The sequence below is a fragment of the Strongylocentrotus purpuratus genome, unplaced genomic scaffold (genome assembly GCF_000002235.5).
Source record: "Strongylocentrotus purpuratus isolate Spur 01 unplaced genomic scaffold, Spur_5.0 spur5_scaffold_1, whole genome shotgun sequence".
Classification (NCBI taxonomy): domain Eukaryota; kingdom Metazoa; phylum Echinodermata; class Echinoidea; order Camarodonta; family Strongylocentrotidae; genus Strongylocentrotus; species Strongylocentrotus purpuratus.
This window is the reverse complement of record NW_022145594.1, coordinates 43434921-43457674: the sequence shown is the minus strand read 5'-3', so window position 1 is coordinate 43457674 and position 22754 is coordinate 43434921. Positions and strand designations below refer to the sequence as shown.

At 36.2% G+C, this 22754-nt stretch overlaps 1 long non-coding RNA gene across 1 annotated transcript; it reads left to right on the top strand.

Moving 5' to 3' along the window:
• The first annotated feature begins 315 nt into the window (after positions 1-315).
• Positions 316-1801, top strand: LOC115921143. The gene is made up of 2 exons (XR_004062773.1): positions 316-794; positions 1734-1801. It is a non-coding gene; the product is annotated as an uncharacterized LOC115921143 (long non-coding RNA).
• Positions 1802-22754: the final 20953 nt, after the last annotated feature.

Genomic DNA, 22754 nt, shown 5'->3' with positions numbered 1-22754 from the left:
GATGAAGGGAAGAAGACAAAAGGAAGAGATAGAGAAAGAGAAAAGAAAGAAGAAGGGGGAAAAGAATTGAAAGTAACAGAAAGAAAAGGAGAGAGAGGGAGAGAAGAAGGTGAGTTATAGAGGAAGATAAGCAAGAGTTAGGAAAGAAAGGAAAAGAGGGAGAAAGAACATGGCATTTTAAGGTTTAGAAAGTTATTGGGAGGGCAGCTGCACTGCTGCTGCGCAGAGGAAAAGTACACACAAAAAAACTAAAAACCAACTCCTAAGTACAAGTTGAAATGCAAGGTAAAGTCGGTGGGCGCATGCAAGGTGGCTGTTTCGCTGAGCGAAATTTATTTTGTGGTTTTTTCAGCAAGTCGAAAATCTTAGAAGAGATTTTTAGAGTTCAGATTCTTTGTTTCATAAGATAAGAAAAAAGGTTTATTTTGTTAATTATAATATCAGGAAAGATAGATATTTATTCTCTTTCAGCCTAAATGAAGCATTTAGGTATTTTATAGAAGGTGAATTGGCAATTTAAATATTTACAATGTCTGTTGTATTCATGATCGATGTTTTTTATAGTAGGATTTGAAATGGCCTTTCTTTGAGTATTTGTTTTTCAAGGATACCTTACTTTCGACTTCGATAAGTAGCGAAGCCATTTTAGTCACTTGTTCGTGTAGTCTGTCGAGCGTCAAGTCACTGGAGATGAGCTCTCCAGTTTTCCCAGTTTTCCCGTTTTTGTCCTGTTTGACGGTGACATCAGTGAGCCCAGTGTTTCGGCAGTAAATTGCTTAGTTCCGGCCAAAGAAGTGAGTTTCTGATATATAGATAAAATGTATTAATTATAAGTTGAATTTCATTCGTTCAACTTCAGTAGTCATTGAATCGCACGTGTGAAAGTGAATATTATACGTGTGATGCTATGCCAGGGACATTACTGTATAATTTGTTGCCGTTTTGACGAAGAGTAAAAGTGGATAAATGTAAAGGGATATAAGAGAAAATAATTTAGGCGAGATTTGGTCAATTTATAATGACTTGCATTGTGTTTATTTAGTCAGAGCAAGTGAAGTTTTGCTTTGAAATATTGATGTAGATTTCTGGAAAATGTAATTTACAAGCAAGTGGTTTGTACTGTGCAGGGTGTAAATGTCACCTACTTAATTATGCGCACAGCTAGAGCCAAGCTTTATACATAGGGCTTTGCATTGGAAGCAGTCTTCATGTTTTTAGTTATCTTTGTAACATAAACAGAGAGTTATGTATTGTAGGTTTGTGAAGACTTATTGAGTATAGTTCTGATAAAGGAATTTAGTCACATTTGTAATGTGGATTATTAGGAACAAATGTTGATTTTCAGATTGGGTTGATATTTTGGAAAGATGTGATTTAAACACGTATAATGAGATAGGCTTTTGGATTTCAGCCGTAGCATTTATTTTCATTAGGCATTTATCAAGATGTTTATGAAAGTATACATTTGTAGTCACAAATGTTTAATAGTTAGTTGCCTTTATGAATTATGCAAATACAAATGCATGTTTATGTATAGGTACCAAATCACAAGGTTCAGGTTCAGGTTTAGGACAGTTTGGGTATTTAATATACAAGTGATGTATATTTATGAGTACAAGCTTATTAAGTTGTCATGGTATTAAAGGGACTCAGAAATAAGAAAACAAAGGAAACTTTTTCGTGCAATACTTATTAATTTATTGTATTTTCTGTGCATCTGATTCTCATTACAGATTGAATTTGATTCTGTGTTGTCTTCGACTCTTCGTTTGAGGAAGCTAATAAAGACGTCATAATCCCATTTCGAGTTTGGAACTTTTGCAGTTTGTATCATGGTCAGCGAACCAGTGGCTACCATGCCAACCATTGTTGTTAGCTTGGGGACAAGTTCAGCAACCCGGCATGTGCCTGTCGAGGATCCTGAGCTAACAAGCTAACAGTAGAGGGCGGATTCATTCAGTTACAAGAGACTACTAAAATCAAAAATCACCACATATTTAATGGCACCAGAAGTCACAAGTACGTGTTGATCATTGAAGTGCATGCAAGGAAAAGTCGGCGGGCGCATGCCAGGTGGCCACCATGCCAACCATTGTTGTTAAACTTGGAAAACATGTTTAACAACCTGGCACGCGCCCGTCGAGGATCCCGAGCTTAAAAAAAGAGGTTGATCCATTAAGACCAATAACAAGAGTTATAAAAAGAAATAAGAAATCGCCATTAATGTGTACAAAAAATCACAAGTACATATACAGTTGAAGTGCATGGAAAAGTCGGCGGGCGCATGCCAGGTAGCTACCATGACATCCATTGTTAACTTGGAAATCATGTTCAACTTGGAAATCATGTTCAACAGCCTGGCACGCGCCCGTCGAGGATCCCAAGCTAAAAATAGAGGGCTGATTCATTTAAAACCAATTGTTATCTTGTTCAGCATCGTTTGGTAGTGTTGAACAGACGTATTGCACAAGGTACGAATGTTCTACGAAATCTTTCTGTTTTTACACGTATCTGACGTGCCCTACCAGACTCGTTAAAGATCACTACTTGGTTAAGAGGAAATGAGGAGTCTTTAACAAGTTTCTTAAAATGTGACAAAATACGCTCATCAACTATGTCTGCCAGACATTCAGCATCTCTGCCTATTATTTTCTTTGCTGCATTAATAACCCTTCCCAGCTTTGTTCTATCCTGAACCATCAGAGATTAAACCAAACAACACAGCAGTATGTAATCACAGATTGAATGACTGAGCTATAAAAAAGCTTCGTGATATCTTTACTTACACCAAACATATTCATTTTCCTAAGAAAGTACAACCTCTGGTTTGCCTTCGAGCAAGTTTTCCTAACATGCATGTCCCATGACATACTATCAATGTGAACTCCCAAGTATTTGTATTCGGTGACAATTTTAACATCCTCATCATGTACAGTTAATGGAATGTCACTCTTAGTGCTGTAGCCGAACCGCCGAACCGAACGAAAGTTCGCCGAACATGGCACTTCCGAACCGAACCGAACGCAAAGGCCTGGTTCGGATGTTTGGCAGAAAAATGTAAACGTTTTTGCAAGCTAATAAACTAGTCATTTTGTACCTAATTTTCATGTCATGATTGCTCATTTTATATTTACTTTTTTCCCATTTTCCGCCTTTGTGATTTATGTCTGTCTAGTGGTTGGCGCGACTTCACTGGCGCCATTTAAATCCCAAATCCTGACCACGCTACGTCGCGATCGCAAGCCATAAACAAGAACATGTGCGTGACCGAACCAAGTTCAGCTCAACAAAAAATTAATATTTTAATTGTAACAATATCGGACAAATTTTACAATATAAATAATGAAATAAATATATATTATAGTATGGTATTTATTTATTCAGGAAAAATAGCGATTTTATATTTTTCCTATTGAAAATAAAAACTTATAAAAAACAGTTCTTGACGAGCCATTCAAGATGGCAGCTTTCATGACTCTAACAATAGACAACAACCGTCTCGGAAAATCTTTACAAAATATCATTTATTGACAAATTGAAAACATGATTCTTTTAAAATTGAAAATGAAACATGATTCAAGACGGAAATTCGAATGTGAGTAGTATTTTTCTTCACAAATAATTACGTTTAGAGCAGTTTTTTAATGTGAAATTCATGCTGGTCGGAAGCAGTGTGCAGAAGTCCTCCGTGCTGATGGGGCCCGGCAGGCCGGCCTGCCCTCCCAGTGCCAACCGCCGTGGCTATAACGCTGCTTGCTATTATAATATTGCCGAACCCCGAACCGAACCAAGTTCGGGTGAAAAATTGCCGAACTCTGCCGAACCGAACCGAACACGAACATAGCGTCTGACTTACAGCCCTAGTCACTCTTCTGCCTTCTGAAATCTATGATCATTTCCTTTGTTTTTTTACTATATTCAAGAGCAGATTGTTTCCTTGACACCAATTTACGAACTTAGATACTTCATCTCTGTATGGTTTGTCATCATTCTGACATATAAGACCCATGCCTACTGTATCATCTGCATATTTTATAATAGTACAGGAATCATTTTCCATCTTACAATCACTAGTATAAACACTAAACAAAAAAGGAGAGAGTACACATCCTTGGGGGACGCCTACCTTTGTTCTAATCAAATCAGACTGCGAGTTGTTAACTTTAGTCCTCTGTTCCCTATTCACTAGAAAATTCAGAACCCATGAGCATAAACTTGGATGGACCCCCAAGACCTGAAGTTTCTGTTTCAAACACAGAGGATCAATGGTAATAAAAGCTGAGCAAAAGTCAGCAAACAAGATTTGTGCATAGGGTTTTTTTTCGCATAACTTATGCCAGAGGGTCATGATGGCATCATCTACACCTTTGTGAGCCTGATAGGCAAACTTAAATGGGATCTTCACCTGAGAATGAGTGCATTTCTAACAAGTTTTTCAAAGCATTTCATAATAACTGATGTAAGAGCAATGGGTCTAAAATCATTATGAACAGTAGGATTTGTAATCTTAGGTATGGGTACAATATGAGACAATTTCCACAGTCTTGGTGGGCACTCGATATTCAGTGACCACTGAAACAACCTTTGGAAAACATTAGCCAGTTCATCATAACACAATTTGAGAGTCTTTCCAGTCAAACCATCTGGGCCCAAACCCTTCCTTGCGTTTATTAATTTCAGTTGCTTCCTAACATCTTCAATGAGAATCACAGGGTGAACTCCAGAAGAATCATCAGGCAGAGACGACTGTGAGGCAGTTTCAACTGAAACAGTGGATGGTTCATCTTGCTTTTCGAATCTTGCATAAAAAGCATTCAACTCATTTGCGTACTCCTTCTCATTAACATTATTCGGGACTGGAATGCTTTTCTTTTTCTTTTCCATTCCAGTGATTGATTTAATTCCTTTCCATGCATCTATGATATTACCTGATTTAGGTGCTCAATCTTCTTTCCATATGCTTTCTTGCACACTTTGATTAACTTCTTAATTTCATGCAGGATCTTGCGCCTCTCAGATGTGTCGTTCCTAGCAATAGCAGCGTGCTTCTGGTTAAGAAGAGCGCGAATTTTGGTGTTGAGCCATGGTTTACTATTCGAGTAGACTTTGAAGGTACGTTGTGGTAAAGTGACGTCCTCGCAAAAATTGATGTAGCAGGTTCTGGCCTCTACTGCTTCATCCAAGCTGTGATCATCAAAGAAGACATCCCAATCCGTACATAAAAGACAAGCGCGTAGGGTCTCGACAGCATCGTTGTTCCAACTCCGTGCAGTCTTCACCTCAGTTTTTGTTTGCTTCAGCTTTTGTCTGTATTTGGTAACAAGAGAAACTATACTGTGGTCTGAAGCTCCCAGACTAGGTCTTATGCGAGCCTTATATCCTTCCTTAACATTCCCATAACATTTATCAAGCACCCGTTCACCTCTTGTAGGCAGATTGACATATTGAGAAAACTGGGGCATGTGGTTATCCAGCATACAATTATTAAAGATAAAGACCAGTTATGGTCATGCGATTGCATTGTGAAAGAAACTTTGTGGAATCTATCAGAAGAGGTTGATCATCTAGCATATAAGTATTGGTGTGTACTGCAAGGTTCTTGAATCATCAAAATGATAAGAAATTTTGCCCTGTCTTCGTAAAGTTACAAGCACTGTACACAGAATGACGTATATGGGACTATACGCACACGTGCGTGACACGTGCGTTTATCTCTCACAGACCATAGATAAAATAATTTACCAAATATATCAATTAGTAGCTAGGCGGTTTCCCGGCAAAAATGTTATCATCATGTATAAGTCAAAACATATTCTTTCACATGATTGGTAACAAGAGCTTCCATTTCATTTTTTTGAAATTGGGGCGTTTCCAATACTGGTCTTTACCTTTAAAGTCACCCAAAATCAACTTTACTGAGTCAGGCGATTTCCTTTCCAGTTCGCTGTGAATGTCAGCAATTTTTGAGGCTGCATTCACAGTGTTAGCTTGTGGGGGAATATAGACAACAGTTATGAATATCTGGTTGAATTCTCTGGGCAAGTAAAATGGTCTCAACCCCAACGGTGAGCAGTTCAACGTCCGGGGAGCATTCACGTTCTTTCACTGATATATTATTGCACCATTTACTATTGATATATATGCATACACCTCCTCCTCTTTCTTTGCCTGATTATGAGTTCCTATCCATACGTACACACTCAAAGTTATCGATATCACAGCTTGCCTCTGTTACACTTTCATTCCACCATGTTTCTGAGAAACACAGGAGGCAGCTATCTCTATACTCATATTTATATTTTGTTTCAGCATGAAGTTCATCCAATTTATTGTTAAGAGATTGAGCATTACCTAGTATAATTGATGGCAGAGGTGGGTTGAAACGCCTTCTCCACAGACGTGTGCGTAGACCACCCTTCTTCCCCCTTCTCCGCTGGCGTAGCTCAGGAAGGATGTCAGTGTTGGGTGCAACATTCCTCGCATTGCGGAGAGCCCGCAGCTCGGTGGGTGAATAGCGAATAACATTGCCGCCGCTGTACGATGCTGCTGGTACCGGTATGTCACTGCACACAAACTGATGTCCACATACACGTGTACCATGCACTCTTCCCCCGTTCAGTAGCAGTAAAAAAACAGTCCAAGGCACATTTACCTTCCAAAATATGGCCCCATATTTGGTCCGTACGATGAATAATACAACAGTCACACAATCAAACCGAAATTATCCAGACCAAAAACAAATAAGACGAAAAAGAAACGATTAAAAATCATAAACGAAGAAAACACAAAAATCACCTGGTGGTCGCCACAGTGCAGCGCCCTCTGATCAAAACAATGTCATACTTAAAAAACTTGAATTTCAAGTGAATCAGCACATGCGTAGTTTCAACAATAAGGGATAGAGAAACGTCGATCTGGCGCTGCTCAGCGGCTGCCGGGCTCACGATCAATTGGGCAAAAAGAATTTCCATATTCGGTCTAACTTAAACAATTTGGAGTGGACTTTAAAGGTAGTACAAAGTTTTGGGTAATTTTTTAATATTGGCTGGATAGTGATTCTTTACAATGTTGATATATTTGGATGCCCCTATGGATGTATTATAAGCATTAAAAATTTGGCCCCGAAAACACTTCTGCTTTCGAAAAAAATTGAATATAAAAATATACAGGTGCTCCCGATAAATTTTGATAAATTTCAAATAGCGCCTACAGCCAAACGATGTAGCTGCGACCATGAAAATCTCAGAATATGTAGTTCTGATATATATATATATTCCAAATGGTAATAGCAAATTGGTCGATTTTAGTCAAATAACATTGTTTTATAGCTATGTCAATATCTTGACCTTGAGAGGGCGCTATACAACATAGAGAGTTTATTATTTACAATTTCATCACTTTAGTCTTAGACTCGATTTCAACCGCGACAGCAATCAGTGAATATTGTAGGATCGCATATGCTTCCAATATGTTCATTTGAACCAAATTCATGACCCCATACCAAAACTTTGTATTACCTTTAAAAGATTATTAGGTGAATTTGTTCGCAGGATATCTCAAGACTGAATAAAGCCATTATCATTAAACTTGCCATGATGATAGATCTTAGTGTAACTTAGAACTGCGTGACTTTCCAAAGACGCAAGGTTATCGTAACGTCATCTAGGCGCCATTTTGTGAAAATCAACTTATGATCATATCTTCATAACGGAAAGAAATTTCCCATTCATATTTATCATGATTAAGCTCAATACTGTCCGGTCAATGTTAGATCAATAAACGTGCACAAACACGCCTGCAAAAATTAAAAAATGCTCTAAATCATTCTAATTTTTTTTGCATACGTTTTCAGCCATATGGAGCATTTCACACAAAAATCACGCAAACGCACATTTTTGCGCGTTTCCGTCCATCACGACCGAACGCAAAAAAAATGCCCCTCAATTTTTTTTGGAAAGGATTTTCCTCATATTTTTCTAAACATTTTGATACCATGTCATCTCTTTATCACCATTAATAACGGAATGAGCGTCTGTTGAAGATAAATATCCGCGCACCGAGCTCATGTGTTACATAGCATATATGGGCAAAAACATGCCTATAAAAACTCCATTAGGATGAATAAGGACTGCCAACTCTTTTTCATATTTAGATAGAGTATGATTTGGAGATATGATTTCATATCTCATTTGGCCATTAGGTACATCTTGACGTCATCATAATGGCCTTGGAAGTCAAAACACCAAAATGCATATTATGACATTATTATATTTATGGAAAATTTAGTGTATTTCTCTCAATATTCATCGATTTTCTTCTAAATTTCAATGTTGTAGTCGAGGCAATTGTCTACAAGATTAATACACACTAATTTTCATTTTAATGACATCATCATAGTACGAAATTCAATTACAGGCCACATGTCAAAATTTTCTTAATTTGCGTGTTATGTCTATGGAAGGTGAATTTCGTTCACATCATAAATCTACATGACATTCATCTTTGAGCACTGTCTTGCTTATGTGGGCTTCATTTTCTGCCAAATTTAGGTATGTTATAGCTGAGACTATGGGCTATGAAAACGTTATCTATTGTTTTTTGATCAGATGTCGATATTTTGTCTAAATTTTCAATTGAAAGTTGAAATGTGTAAATTCTGTAGAACTTTGCATGCATTTAATTATGAATATGTCACGTATGTCCTATTGTAAAATTTTAACGTTAGCAGTGTCCTAGTATTGAATTAAATTGATAATGGTTTTTTTTTTAGAATAAAATTAAACAAACAACAATGCATTGCGGCCTACACGGCGGAATTGGGCAATGTTTTACAAATATAACAATATATAAAAACATTCATATCAAATAACGGAAATTAAAGAACTAAACCTGAATGAGTAAATTGTTAAAAATAATATTCAACTTTTAAATTTGTATTTCTTTTTTGATCTCTCGAACTCATTTTACATAAAAAGTAGATAAAGAAAAGTGAAAAAGAACATGATGATGGTGTGAAATAAAGAAATAAAAGAAAAGTGGATGATAAGACGGTAAGATTGAGAAGAAGATGAAGAGGAAGAAGAAGAGGAAACAGTAGAAGAAAAGGAGGAAGAAAAAGAAGATTCAAATGGTCATAGTAAGAGGATAGACTGAGGGTATAGTAACACTATCCTAAGGTATCGATATCAATATTCAAGCATTACACACTATACAAACTACAAATGATAGAGGCGAAGTTATGTAGAAAGTGAATACTTATATGACAAGTTGTACACATTTATATTTTACTCTAGGTAATAGCTACCTTAAGAAAAAGGTTATGTTTTATCCAAACTGTAAAAAAGGGGAATTATTAGAAGTAAAAGTAGAAGAAAGAGGATTAGAAAGGAAAGAGAAGAGTGAGATGCCTAGCTGACTCCCTCTTTCTCTCTTGCTCTGTCTCCCTCTGTCTCAATTTGCCTCTCTCTTTCTTTATAGTCTCTCCCCTTTCTCTTTGTATCATCACAGTGTCTCATTTATTAGTTTATTACATGTATACAAATCAAATTAAATTAAATTTGAGGCAATTTCTATCGTTTGACCATTCACTGCCATGCATACTAACAATCATTTCTAGATTTAACATGTTATAGATGTTGGGTTATGGATGGGTAAAATATTAATATCTTACTCATATTTTATATTAGATCAGGACTAAATAAATCACTATGTACATTTTGTAATATTTATAAAAAAGTGTTTGGAGCTTGTTTAGTATAAGTAAACAGCTTATTCCTCTATCGAAAACCTGAAGGGGGTGCTGTGCCACTTTCAATCATGGTTACCATCATCATTATCATCAATATCGTCTTTATCGTATTCATGCACGTTATCATTATATTATCATTGACATAGGCACACTTTCATGATCTAATTTAAGAGCCTCTTATGCTAGAAATATTGAAGGCATATCCCCCTCTCTCTTGCTGTTTTCCTACACCTTTTCTGTTCTGCCCCTCTCCTTCTCTTGGTGTCTCTCTGCATCTCTCTTTTTCGATCTCTATTTTCATTTTCACCCTCTTCCTCTCTCTCTCTCTGTTTCCCTCTCCCTCTTTTGCTCTGTCTCCCTTTGTCTCTCTCTCTCTCCCCTTTCTCTCCGCATCATCTCAGCTTGTGTCATTTATATGTATAACAATTAAATCCAAGGAAATTCGAGGCAATTTTTATTGTTTAGCCTTTCACTGCCATGCATACTAACTATCATTTATATATTTAACAACGTATAGATGTTGGGTTATGGATGGGTACAATATTAATATCTTACTCATATTTTATATTAAATCAGAACTAAATAAATCCCTCTGTACATTTTGTAATATTTATAAAAAACGTATTTTGAGCTTGTTAAGTATAAGTCAACAGTTTAATCCTCTATCGAAAACCTGAAGGGGGTGCTGTGCCACTTTCAATCATGGTCATCATTCTAATATCGTCATCATCGTATTCATGAACATAATCGTTTTTTTTATAATCGGCAACACTTTCATGATCAGTATTCAAAAGAGCTTATTTATGCTAGAAATATGGAAGGCATCGTTCTCAATTGCATCTCTCTCCTCTCCCTTGCTCTGTTTCCTTTCTCCTCTCATGTTATGCCCCTCTCCTTCTCTTGGTCTGCCTCTGCATCTCTCTCTCTCTCTCTCTACTCTTTCACCCTCTCCCTCTCTCTCTCTCTCTCTCTCTTGCCTTCCTCTTATTCTTTTGCCCTGTCTCCCTCTGCCCTACACAGTTGAAACTTGACTCATGGATAAACCATAATGGGAGTAGTATTTCATAACAAAAGATGAAATCGTGAAAATTCGTTGTTGATTATGTTACACACGAGCATACATATCACCTAATTCGTCAAAGTGAGGAATTAAAGTCTAGTTATTATTATTATTATTATTATTATTCATAACTATTACTACATATTCGGTAAAAGGCCTCTAAAAAATAAAAGTGTGTTTTGAACAAAGAAAGTTATACATGTGCATCATGTAATCACTAAAACTTTCTTTTTCTTTTCTTCAATGACCCTTTAAATAACATTTATATTAAGACACACATACCTTAATGGATGAGGCCTTTGCGTTCAATGTAGAGAAGAACTCCTCATTGAGATTCCTTCCAAGCATCAGGTCATTCAGTTTTGGCATAGAACAAAGTGCTTCCACTAGGTGATGCGATGAGGCTGGTGTGAGACACAGGATATCGTCAAGCTTGAGAGTCTGGACCTGCATTGTTTTTGTGAATATAATTAAGCAGGTCTATACACGCATATGATTTATTAACTAACTTCTCACTGCATTTTGAAATTTCTCACGAATTCCATAAATACTTATTTGCATTCCTAATAACAATCTCAACAAAAAGGAATGAGTAGATTTTATTTTCAAATTAAATTCTTGTATATTGAAAAAAAGAACACACTAAAGTTTCTATTGAGAGGAGGATTTGGAAATAGTGTTATACAAAAATAATTCTATATGTATTCTTATATGGCTTAAAACCTGTTTGCATTTATAAGTCCTACTCCTACTAACACTGAAATTAAAAGTACCCAGAAATATATATTTGCTAATAATGTATTTAAGGTATGCATAACTCTGGGTTTCATGTGCACAAGACCCTTAAGTCAGGTTTGTTGCTATGGAACAGTTTGGTAAATTTAAGCCTTCATTAAATTTAGCTCTTAAAAAAGTATATGACATATTTTTTTCAATTTTCATACAAAATCAAACTTGGACAAATGTGGATATTGATTATTGATCGAAACAATATCAATCTAATACAGACAGGAATTCAGCAGAATCAGTACATGTGCAGTTTGCTTTCATTCCATGTTTCATGAGTGTTCCAACATACCAAGTGAATGGCCTTTAAAAAAGGGTATTTGGATAGAAAAAAAGATATATATATATGTACAACATATAATTATTACTGCTGTTTGTGTCAATTAATGACCATCCATGACATTGACATTGGAACACACATACGATACCTGTATGGATGATGCCTTTGCTTTCAATGTATAGTATAACTCCTCATTGAGAATCCTTCCAAGTGTCAAGTCAGTCAGTTTCGGCATAGAACAAAATGCTTCTACTAGGTGATACGATGAGGCTTGTGTGGGAAACAGGAGATCATCAAACTTGAGAGTCTTGACCTGCATTGTTTGTGAACATAGGTTAGGCAGCATGTCTCCACATGCGTATCTTTTATTTACTAATTTCTCACTGTATTCTTTATACATTTCACACAAATTCCATTAATTACATAGTTGTATTCATGATAACACTCTCAAAGAAAATCATTGAATACATTTTATTTTCAAATTCAATTCTTGTCTATTAACGCCTGTCTGCACTAGTTTGGCCAGGAGGTATTAGAACTCCAGGCCTGGTCATTGACAGGTGGTTTTTTCATCAATTCAGCTCTCAATCAACATAAGAAATTTGGGATCATTGGGGACCAACGGGTACCACTTGGGCATTGTTTGTTATATAGAGGGCGGAAGTAGCTGCAAGTAATGTAGTCCCGCTTTAAGAAGAAGTAAAAAACAATACAGTTCTATTGAGAAGATGATTTATTAAAGAGTGATTTTTAAAAAACATTCTATATAAATTCTTTGTAGGGCTTCCAACCTGTTTGCATTGATAAGTCCTACTCCTACTAACACTGAAATTAATAGTACCAAGAAATATACATTTGCTATAAATGTAGTTAAGGTATTCATAACTCTCGATTTCATGTACACAAGACCTATAAGTGAGGAGGTTTGTTGTTACGGTACAGTTCGGTTAATTCAAGCATCCATTAAAATTGGCTCTTAAAAAAACTATATTACATATTTTTATATCAATCAAACTTGAAAAAAGGTTGAATATTGATTATTGATCAAAACAAATTTTAATCTTATACACACTTGATTTTCAACTGAATCAGTACGTGTGTAGTTTTGCCTTCATTCCATGTTTCATGACTATTCTAAAATACCAAGTGAATGACCTTTAAAAAAGGGTGTTTGAAAGAAAAACGTATATAGGTGTGCACCATATAACTATTACTGCTGTTTCTGTAATTCAATGCCTCTCCATGATATTGACATTAGGACACACATACCTTTATGGATGATGCATTTGCTTTCAATGTAGAATAGAACTCTTCATTGAGATTCCTTCCAAGTGTCAGGTCAGTCAGCTTTAGCATAAGACAAATTGTTTCTGCTAGGCGATGAGATGAGGCTGGTGTGGGACACCGGAGAACATCAAGCTTGAGAGTCTGGATCTGCATTGTTTGTGAATATAGTTAAGCAGCACTTCATACATGCATATGTTTTATTTACTAATTTCTCAATGTATTCCTACATTTTTCACAAATTCCATTAACTACGTATTTGCAGTCATAATAACTTTCTTAACAAAAATGAATGAATATATTTTTTTTCAAATTCAAGAACACAATTAATTTTTAATGGAGAGGATGATTTAGTAAGAGTGATTTAAAAAAAAATCTATATGTATTCTTACTAGGGCTTCCAAATTATTTGCATCGACAAGTCCTACTCCTACCAACACTGAAATTAATAGTACCCAGAAATATGCATTTGCTTTTAATGTATTTGAGGTATTCGTAACTCTGGATTTCATGTGCACGTTACCCCTATTAAGTCATGGAGGTTTGTTGAAATGGTACAGTTTTGTAAATTCAAGCCATCATTGAAATTGGCTCTTAAAAAATATTTTTCCTGTCAATCAAACTTGGAAAAGGTTGGATATTGATTTCTGATCAAAACAATGTCAATCTTATACACATTTGAATTACTACTGTTTGTGTTAATAAATAACTCGCCATGACACTGACATTAGGACACACATACATGTATGGATGATGCCTTCGCTTTCAATGTAGAATAGAACTCTTCAGTGAGATTCCTTCCAAGTGTCAGGTCAGTTAGGTTTAGCATAAGACAAATTGCTTCTGCTAGGCGATGAGATGAGGCTGGTGTAGGACACGGGAGGTCATCAAGCTTGAGAGTCTGGACCTGCATTGTTTGTGATAGTTAAGCAGCACGTCTATATGCGTATGTTTTATTCACAAATTTCTCAAAGTATTCTTACATTTCACACAAATTCCATTAATTACATAGTTGTTCTCAACCAAAATGATTGAATAGATTTTATTTTCAAATTCAATTCTTTTCTATTGAGAAAAAGAACACACTAATTTCTATGAAGAGGAGGATTTAGTATAAGTGATTTTTAACAAATTATATATGTATTCTTAATAGGGCTTCCAACCTGTTTGCATTGATAAGGCCTACTACTAATATCACTGAAATTACTAGTACCCAGAAATATGTGTTTGCTATTAATGTATTTAAGGTATTCATAAAGCTGGATTGCATGTGCACAAGACCCCTTAACCCTTACTGTACTTGGCTTTTTTTTTAGCATCTCCATGACTGGGGGGGGGGGCTGGTAGGCAAAAGAATTCAACTTACAAGGTATATTTATATATACACTGCAGTGTATTTAGAAGGGAAACAAATATCAAATTCTTGTCTATTAAAAAAAGAATACACTAAAGTTTGTATAGAAAGGATGATTTTAGTAATAACATTTGTTTATATTCTCTAATTCTATATGTATTCCTTATAGGGTTCCAACCTGTTTGCATTGATAAGTCCTACTCCTAAAATCACTGAGAATAATAATACCCAGAAATATGCATTTGTTATTTTATCAAAGGTATTCATAGCTCTGGATTTTATGTGCACAAGACCTGTAAGTCAGGAGGTTTGTTGGTTTGGTATAAGTAGGTAAATCTAAGTCTTTATTAAAATTGGCTCTAAATTGTTGTTATAACATAAAGAGTAGGCTTACGGTTGCATCATGTGAGAGGGGGTAGATTAGAGAGTCCTGAAATGGACTGTTGGTAATCTTTCTTGAGCATTAGTAGGAGAGGATGGATAGTAGGAGAGGCTCAACGTAAACAGGCTGGCTATCCGTTTACATTACCATGCAAGCCGATACTTAGAAGCAGTATATAAAATATGTTCCTATCAATCAAACTTGGAAAAGGTTGGATTTTGATTGTTTATCAAAAAAATGTAAATTGTATACATGCTTGCTTTTCAACTGAATCGGCACATGCATAGTTTGCTTCAATTCAATATTTCATGACTATTCGGTGAATGGCCTTTAAAAACAAACAGGTTTTTGGAATAAACTAGATGAATCTTCAACTGCACACAGTGAAAAATGATGCCTCCACCATAGAGCAATTTTACAAACCAAAACAGAAGCAATATTTTAAATTCAAGTTTGATCGTAATCCATTAACAGGTTCTCAGAATATTGTGATTACAAGCTACCGGTAGATAGGATAGATAGAAAGGGTTTTATTTTTTAAATTCCATCACCGCAGTCTTACAACTAAATTGCCATTGGAATACAATTGAAAATTAAGTACAATAGTCCTAAAAACTATGACAGAATATACTTTGAAAAATCAAATTAAAACTCTCCATAAAATTCAATGAATGCGGAAAGGAAGGAGGGATCAGTAAGAAGCAAGGAGCAAGAATCAACGGAAGGTGAGAATAGAATGAAATAGAAAGAAAAGGGTATTAAAGTAAAAGGAATATATCAAGAAGATGAGGTGGAAAACATGTGTAATGAGCCTTCTATTAATTAGCTTTAAAATGTACAGATCCTCATGACTTATACAAACCATGAACATATAAAACATGTTTTAAAAATTAGATAATGAGAGTGAGAACAAGATAGAGAGAGGCAGAGAGAGGGGAGGAAGAAAGAGACAGGCAGATAGGGAGAGAAATAAGAGACAGGGAGAGATAGAGAGAGAGAGAGAGAGAAAGAAAGAGGTAAGCAGATACAGAAAGTGAGAGTGAGAAGATAGAGATAGAGGGGGAGGGGAAGAAGAAAGAGATAGGCAGATAGGGATATAAATAAGAAGAGACACGGAGAGAGAAAGACAGATAGGTAGACAGAGAAAGAAAGGCAGAAAGAGAAAGTGAGGATGAGAAGATACAGTGGGATTACGCAAAAGTGTACGTGTGGGACCAGGCTCATCTTCCTCGTCAGAGTCAGTCTCGCTCTCCTCTGAATCAGAGTCGGCTGTTGGAACAGGGTCCATCACAAGTTCTCGTACCTGATCAGCAGTGAAGAAGTCCCGTCTCCTCCTAATAGGGGCCATCCTAGCTCATCAGAATATTTGCAAAAGCAGTTTCAAAAACTCAATTTTTCTCGGAAAATGTCAATGTAAACAATGTCTGCGAAAGCGGTGCAATGAAGTGTGATGTGTATACAATGCGAAGCACGCGTTACTATTGTGTGTGTGTGCGTACAATAGAATTAAATGCGTTCCGTGTGTATTGTGAATGAAATGTGACTTGAGTCGAAGTTGGCAGCCCGCTGTATGTTCCGCTAGCCGAACGTGGCGGGCAAAGAGTTAAGTTCTGAGTAGACATTCCAAGGCTGGATACGAGGTACACCGTTCTCCTGTAAGGGTTGATATGCTGGCCGTGAAGGAACATCTGCTATTTTTCATATACATGTATGCCCCTTTAATCTTTGACCTCATGACCCCAAAATCTAATTGGTTCATTGGCTCTGCAAGATACATACAAGTCTTGAGTTTGATGGTAATCCGTCCATTGGTTCCAATGATAATGCGATCACAAGCTATTTTTGCATGCATGAGCTATGTGACCTTTGAACTCGTGGGCCCAAAATATAGTCACTTCATTGGCTCTGCAAGATACATAAACTACCCGAGTTTGGCAGGAATCCATCCATCAGTTCTTGAGATAATGCTATCACGAGAACAGGACGTTCGAACGGACAGACAAACCTAAAACATAACGCTTCCGGCTACTTCGTTGTGAATGAATAAAAAACCTATACATGTGCATCATATAATCACTAATACTCTTTTGTTTCTTCAATGACCTTTAAATCACATATACATTAGGACATGCATACCTTTATGGAGAAGGCATTTGCTTTCAATGTAGAGTAGAACTGTTCAGTGAGATTCTTTCCAAGTGTCAGGTCAGTCAGGTTTGGCATAGAACACAGTGCTACTACTAAGTGATGTGATGAGGCTCGTGTGGGACACTGGACAACATGCAGCTCGAGAGTCTGGACCTGCATTGTTTGGGAATATAGAAATATGCATTTGCTTTTAATGTATTTAACTCTGGATTTCATGTGCGCAAGTCAGGAGGTTTGTCGCTATGGTACAGTTTGGTAAATTAAAGCCTTAAATAAAATTGACTCTTCAAAAATATAAAAAGACATGTTTTTCACATCAATCAAACTTGAAAAAGGTTGGATATTGAACATTCATCAAAGAAATGTCAAACTATGATTTCAACCGTCGATTGTCTGATGAACACAAACATTTGCATGTTTGTAGATGTTCACGTAGCGAACAAGATGGTATAATTAATTTTTTCCTAATAAGCACTACTGTCCTTTGGCAAGACATTGATCTACTTTTGCCGCACTCAACCCAGGAGATGTAAATGGGTACCTGGCAGGAATTAATTCTTTGAAATGCTGGAGCACTGCAATGGCAGCACAGCTAGAGCCGGGGTAATAATCTCCAAGTTTGGAAGCGCTTAGTGATTGTAATAAGCACTATATAAAAACTGAGTATTATTATTATTATTATTATTACATATTATCTAGAATCTTGAACATGAACTGAACTAATGTTTCCTTCATTTCAAATTCATGAAGTTTCATTGTAATATTTAAAAAGGCATAGGTTAATTTGCATGAATTATGAATATGCAAATTACTTGATTTTTTTCTTTTTTCTGAAGTATATTTAGCACTGCAAGCTTAACTATCATTTCACCAACTTCCTTACTGTAGAATAATATTTATCCACTACCCATCTGCATACTACTGCTCATAGCCGGAAAAATAGTTGGAAATTCATCAATTTATTTTTTTTAATTTATTTAATGGTTTTGTATTTCTTATTATATCTGTTTTATTTCTAATGTATTATTTTGTTCTGGGATGCATCAAGTTACTTTGAGAAACATATAAAAGCAATTTGATATCAATTCATATCTCCCACTTAGGAAGAAACACATCTAAACCTGCATTCACACTTCTGCTTGTACATGAATAGATGCAATTATGGCACTTTTTGATGAGATGCGCATACACATTTTTTATGAAACACCTTACAGGTATATCCAATTTCGACGAAAATGATATCAAAATGTGCATAAGACTTAAGGGAAAAAGGTCTTGCAATGATAATTTAAAACTCCAAGGGGTTGTGGCAAAATCTCTGAAAATGTGGAAGGGGGAGCCTCCCAGGCCCCTCCCCCAGTACAGTAAGGGTTAAAGGCCAAGTCTACTCCAATTTTCAAAAATTATAGCATGTTGTAAATAAATCACAGGTTAAAACTGGCAAATATCACAGGGCGAACTTCAATCAGGTGTTTTTTGGGGGGTTATTTCGAGCAAAACATTTCAATTTGCCGCACGGATGTCAGATTGGTGATCATGTGATGTGACGTACACTCCTCACAACGAAATCGCATGCCGCACCAGCGGTATAAATTCAAGATGACGATGTGCCAGGCTTACGGTTGTTCAAATCGGCCAGATGTTAGTAGTTATTTGCCATCCCAAACCCTTTGAAAGACAGAGAGAGATGTTCCCAATGGCTAAATGGGTAAAAACAGAGTGGTATGCGAAGACACGTTTGAATGCACATGCACTGTATACAGAAACGGTCTAGTATAGTAGTTGAGACGATGACGTCTGTGTCAGGACCCTACGTCACAAAAAATGTTGCGCAATTCATTATGGGGAGAGCCGGCTCGATCATTAACTTGCTTTTTGCTCATTGACAAAAATTAATAAAAATAAGTCCGAGTATCAATTTCCAAAACCAAGTTATATATTGGCTTCTTAGATTTTTGTCTATCTAATCCGCTTAACTTTTCAGTGGATTGGACTTGGCCTTTAAAGGGATCGTTTAACAATGTTAAATCTGAGATACACGGCTCTACCTGCTATCAGTGTCTGTGATATGGTGTAATATTGAAGCCCTAAAAAATTGCATTTCAAAATGATCAAGAAGTGCCTCAAAAAAGTAAAAATCTTTGAGTGACCGGTTTTACCATACTCGTTATCCCCCATAGACTGTAGTATTATGAAAACCGTCAGGCAAACGGTTTTCAAAATTTGTAATTCCAATCATAAATATCTCGATAATCAGACAGGCGATCGGCCTGTAAAAGTCATGGGGTTCCTGACTGACCTAAAGGTTTATAATTATCATTGCATCATGAGCTAAATCCAGAATTTTGTTTCAGAATCTGAGACAAAGTTACCGGATCCCTTTAAGTCAGGAGGTTTGTTGCTATTGTACATTTTGGAATTAAGTATACATTTAATTGGCTCTTAAAAAACTATACAACATATTTTTCATATCAATCGAACTTGGAACAATGTCAATCTTATACAATCTTGAATTTTAAGTGAATCAGCACATGCATACATGTAGTTTGCTTTCCTACCATGTTTTGTGACTATTACTACATATTCGGTGAATGGCCTTTTGAAAATAAAAAGTGTGTTTTGAATAAAGAAACTTATACATGTGTATCATGTAATCACTAATATTTTTTTTTCTTTCTTCAAAGACCCTTTAAACAACATATACATTAGGACACACATACCTTAATGATTGACGCATTTGCTTTCAATGTAGAGTAGAAATGCTCAGTGAGATTCCTTCCAAGTGTCAGGTCAGTCAGGTTTGGCATAGAACAAATTGCTTCTACTAGTTGAAGCGATGAGGCTGGTGTGGGACACAGGAGATCATCAAGCTTGAGAGTCTGGACCTGCATTGTTTGTGAATAGAGTTAAGCAGCAAGTATATACATGAATATATTCAATTTTATTAATTTCTGCCTGTATTCTTACATTTCACACAAATTCCTTTAATTACATAATTGTATTCATAATGACATTCTCAACAAAAATGAAAGAATAGATTCTATTTTTAAATTTGTTACTCGTCTATTGAAAAGAGAATACACTAAAGTTTCTATAGAGAGGAAGATTTGGTAATAATGATTATAAACATACTCTAAATGTATTCTTTAATGGCTTCGAACCTGTTTGCATTGATAAGTCCTACTCATAATAACACTGAAATCAACAAAACTCAGAAATATGCATCAAAGGTATTCATAACTCTGGATTTCATGTGTACAAGATCCCTCATTCAGGAGGTTTGTTGCTATGGTACGGTTTGGTAAATTCAAACCTTTATTAAAATTGGCTCTCAAATAACATTAAAAATACTTATCAATCAAATGTCAATCTTAACAGACTTGAATTTCAGCTAAATATCCAAATGCATAGTATTCAATTCAATTCAAATCAATTCAATTTATTTGGCATGAAAACAAAATTACAAGTCATACATATAAAATACATAACAGGCCAGGACCTCTAAGAAGCAACTTGTCCTTGGTAAATGAGGCCCCTATCAAAGTCAAACAAAAAGTATCAAATTCTTGTCTTTTAACCAAAAGGAGGAGATAGCTGCACCAACTTTGGTCGCCGATCTCATTAAAAAACAAAAGAATACATGGGCTCGCGGCGACGTCATGCCCCCAGCGGAGATTAACGGTATTACTCATAGTGACAAGCTACAACCTAGAACGAGCAGAAAACAGACTTCAAAATGTGGAATACAAATTTTCTGTAACAAGAATACAACCTTTGCTGAAACCATTAACAAATTAACAAACACATGGTTCAACTTTATGCATCAAAAGAAGTCAATTGCCACAGCTAATGTCTAATACTCAGTTACTCAGATCATAGTCCATACTCATTCAGCAATCTATGAAAATATGGGACAGGACTGTTTGTAAGTCTGTTAGTTCTGCATCTTGGTTCAGCAGACACACTCTGTTTCCTGAGGACTCTACGTTGTTCAGCTGGGTTGAACTATCCGTGCATTGTGTTGTACTTAAAAGTATCACAAGCAAATGAAAGACACAACTTATCCCGACGATCAGACAGCGTCAGCAAATTTGTCAAAGTACGAGCATTTCGGTAGAAAATTTACAGATTAGACAGAATGATTCGTAGGGCACGTTTCTGGGCGCTCTCAATAGCAATTGCTTCCTGCTGGGTGTGAGAACTATGCCACACTGGACATGTGTATTCCAGCACAGGTATGATGAAACCGGTGTACACTGCTATCATAATAAGAATAATATTGAAGGTTTAGGTGCGCTAAAAACAATAAGTACCATAGCGCTTACAAATACAAATAAATGAAAAGGGGACAAAATGTACAGTACAGGAAGTATATCACAAAGATCATTGGGGGAAAAGGTGAGTTTTGAGGGATCTTTTGAAGGTGGCAAGACAGGTAAATTCCCTGATGGAAAGAGGGATGCTGTTCCAAGTCTTTGATGCAGCTACTGCAAAGCATTTTTCAGCTGTTGAGAGTCTAGATTTGGGAATGTTAAGTTTACATGTGTCGGTTGCTGAACAAAGATTACGAGTTGGTGTATATATATGGAGGGTGTCATTATGATTGAGAATTTTAAAAGCATACAGACAGAATTTAAACAGGACACGTTGGTGGAGAGGTAACCAGTGGAGCTCCTTAAGTAAAGGTGAAGTATGAGTTCTTGACCAAAGGCCAAAGATTAATCTAGCGGCATGATGCTGGACAGTTTCAAGTTTCCTTCTATCTTTAGCAGATAAAACAGTATAAAGACTATTGCAGTAATCCAACCTAGAAAGAAAAAGAGCTCGGACAGCATGGTGACCTGTCTTTAAATCAATAAATGTACAAATCCTCTATAAATTGCAGAGATGATAATTACAATTACGGACTACGTGGTTTACATGAGGGGTCAATTTGAACATAGTATCGATGCATACACCAAGATCTGTAATTTTAGGAGAGAGAGGAATGAATTGATCATTTACTTTAAGGGGGTCTATTCGCTATTCATAAGGACCGCTATTCATAAGGTCCGCTATCCATAAGGACCGTTATTCATAACGTGTAAATTCCCGTACTTCCTGGTCCGCTATTCATAATTGCAAAAGAGGGTCACTATTCATAAAGAAATAAGGTTCGTTAATCATAAGGACCGCTATTCAAAACGTGAGATGAGGGTCGCTATTCATAATTCATATTAAGGTTCATTAATCATAAGGACCGCTATTCATAATATGAAATCAGGGTCGCTATTCATAATACGACGAGAGGGTCGCTATTCATAATACGAAATAAGGTTCATTACTTATAAGGGTCGCTATTCATAACACGGGAAGAGGGTCGCTATTTATAATACGAAATGAGGTTCGCTGTTCATAATGCAAAATGAGGGTCGCTATTCATAATACGAGAAGAGGGTCGCTATTCATAATAGGAGTAGAGGGTCGCTATTCATAATAGGAATAGAGGGTCGCTATTCATAAAACGAAATGAGGGTCGCTATTCATAATATGAGTAGAGGTTCGCTGTTCATAAGAGGAGTAGAGGTTCGCTGTTCATAATATGGAATGAGGGTCGTTATTCATAATAGGAAATGATGGTCGCTATTCATCATAGGACTAGAGGTTCGCTGTTCATAATAAGGAAGGAGAGTTGCTATACATAATACGACTAGAGGTTCGCTATTCATAATA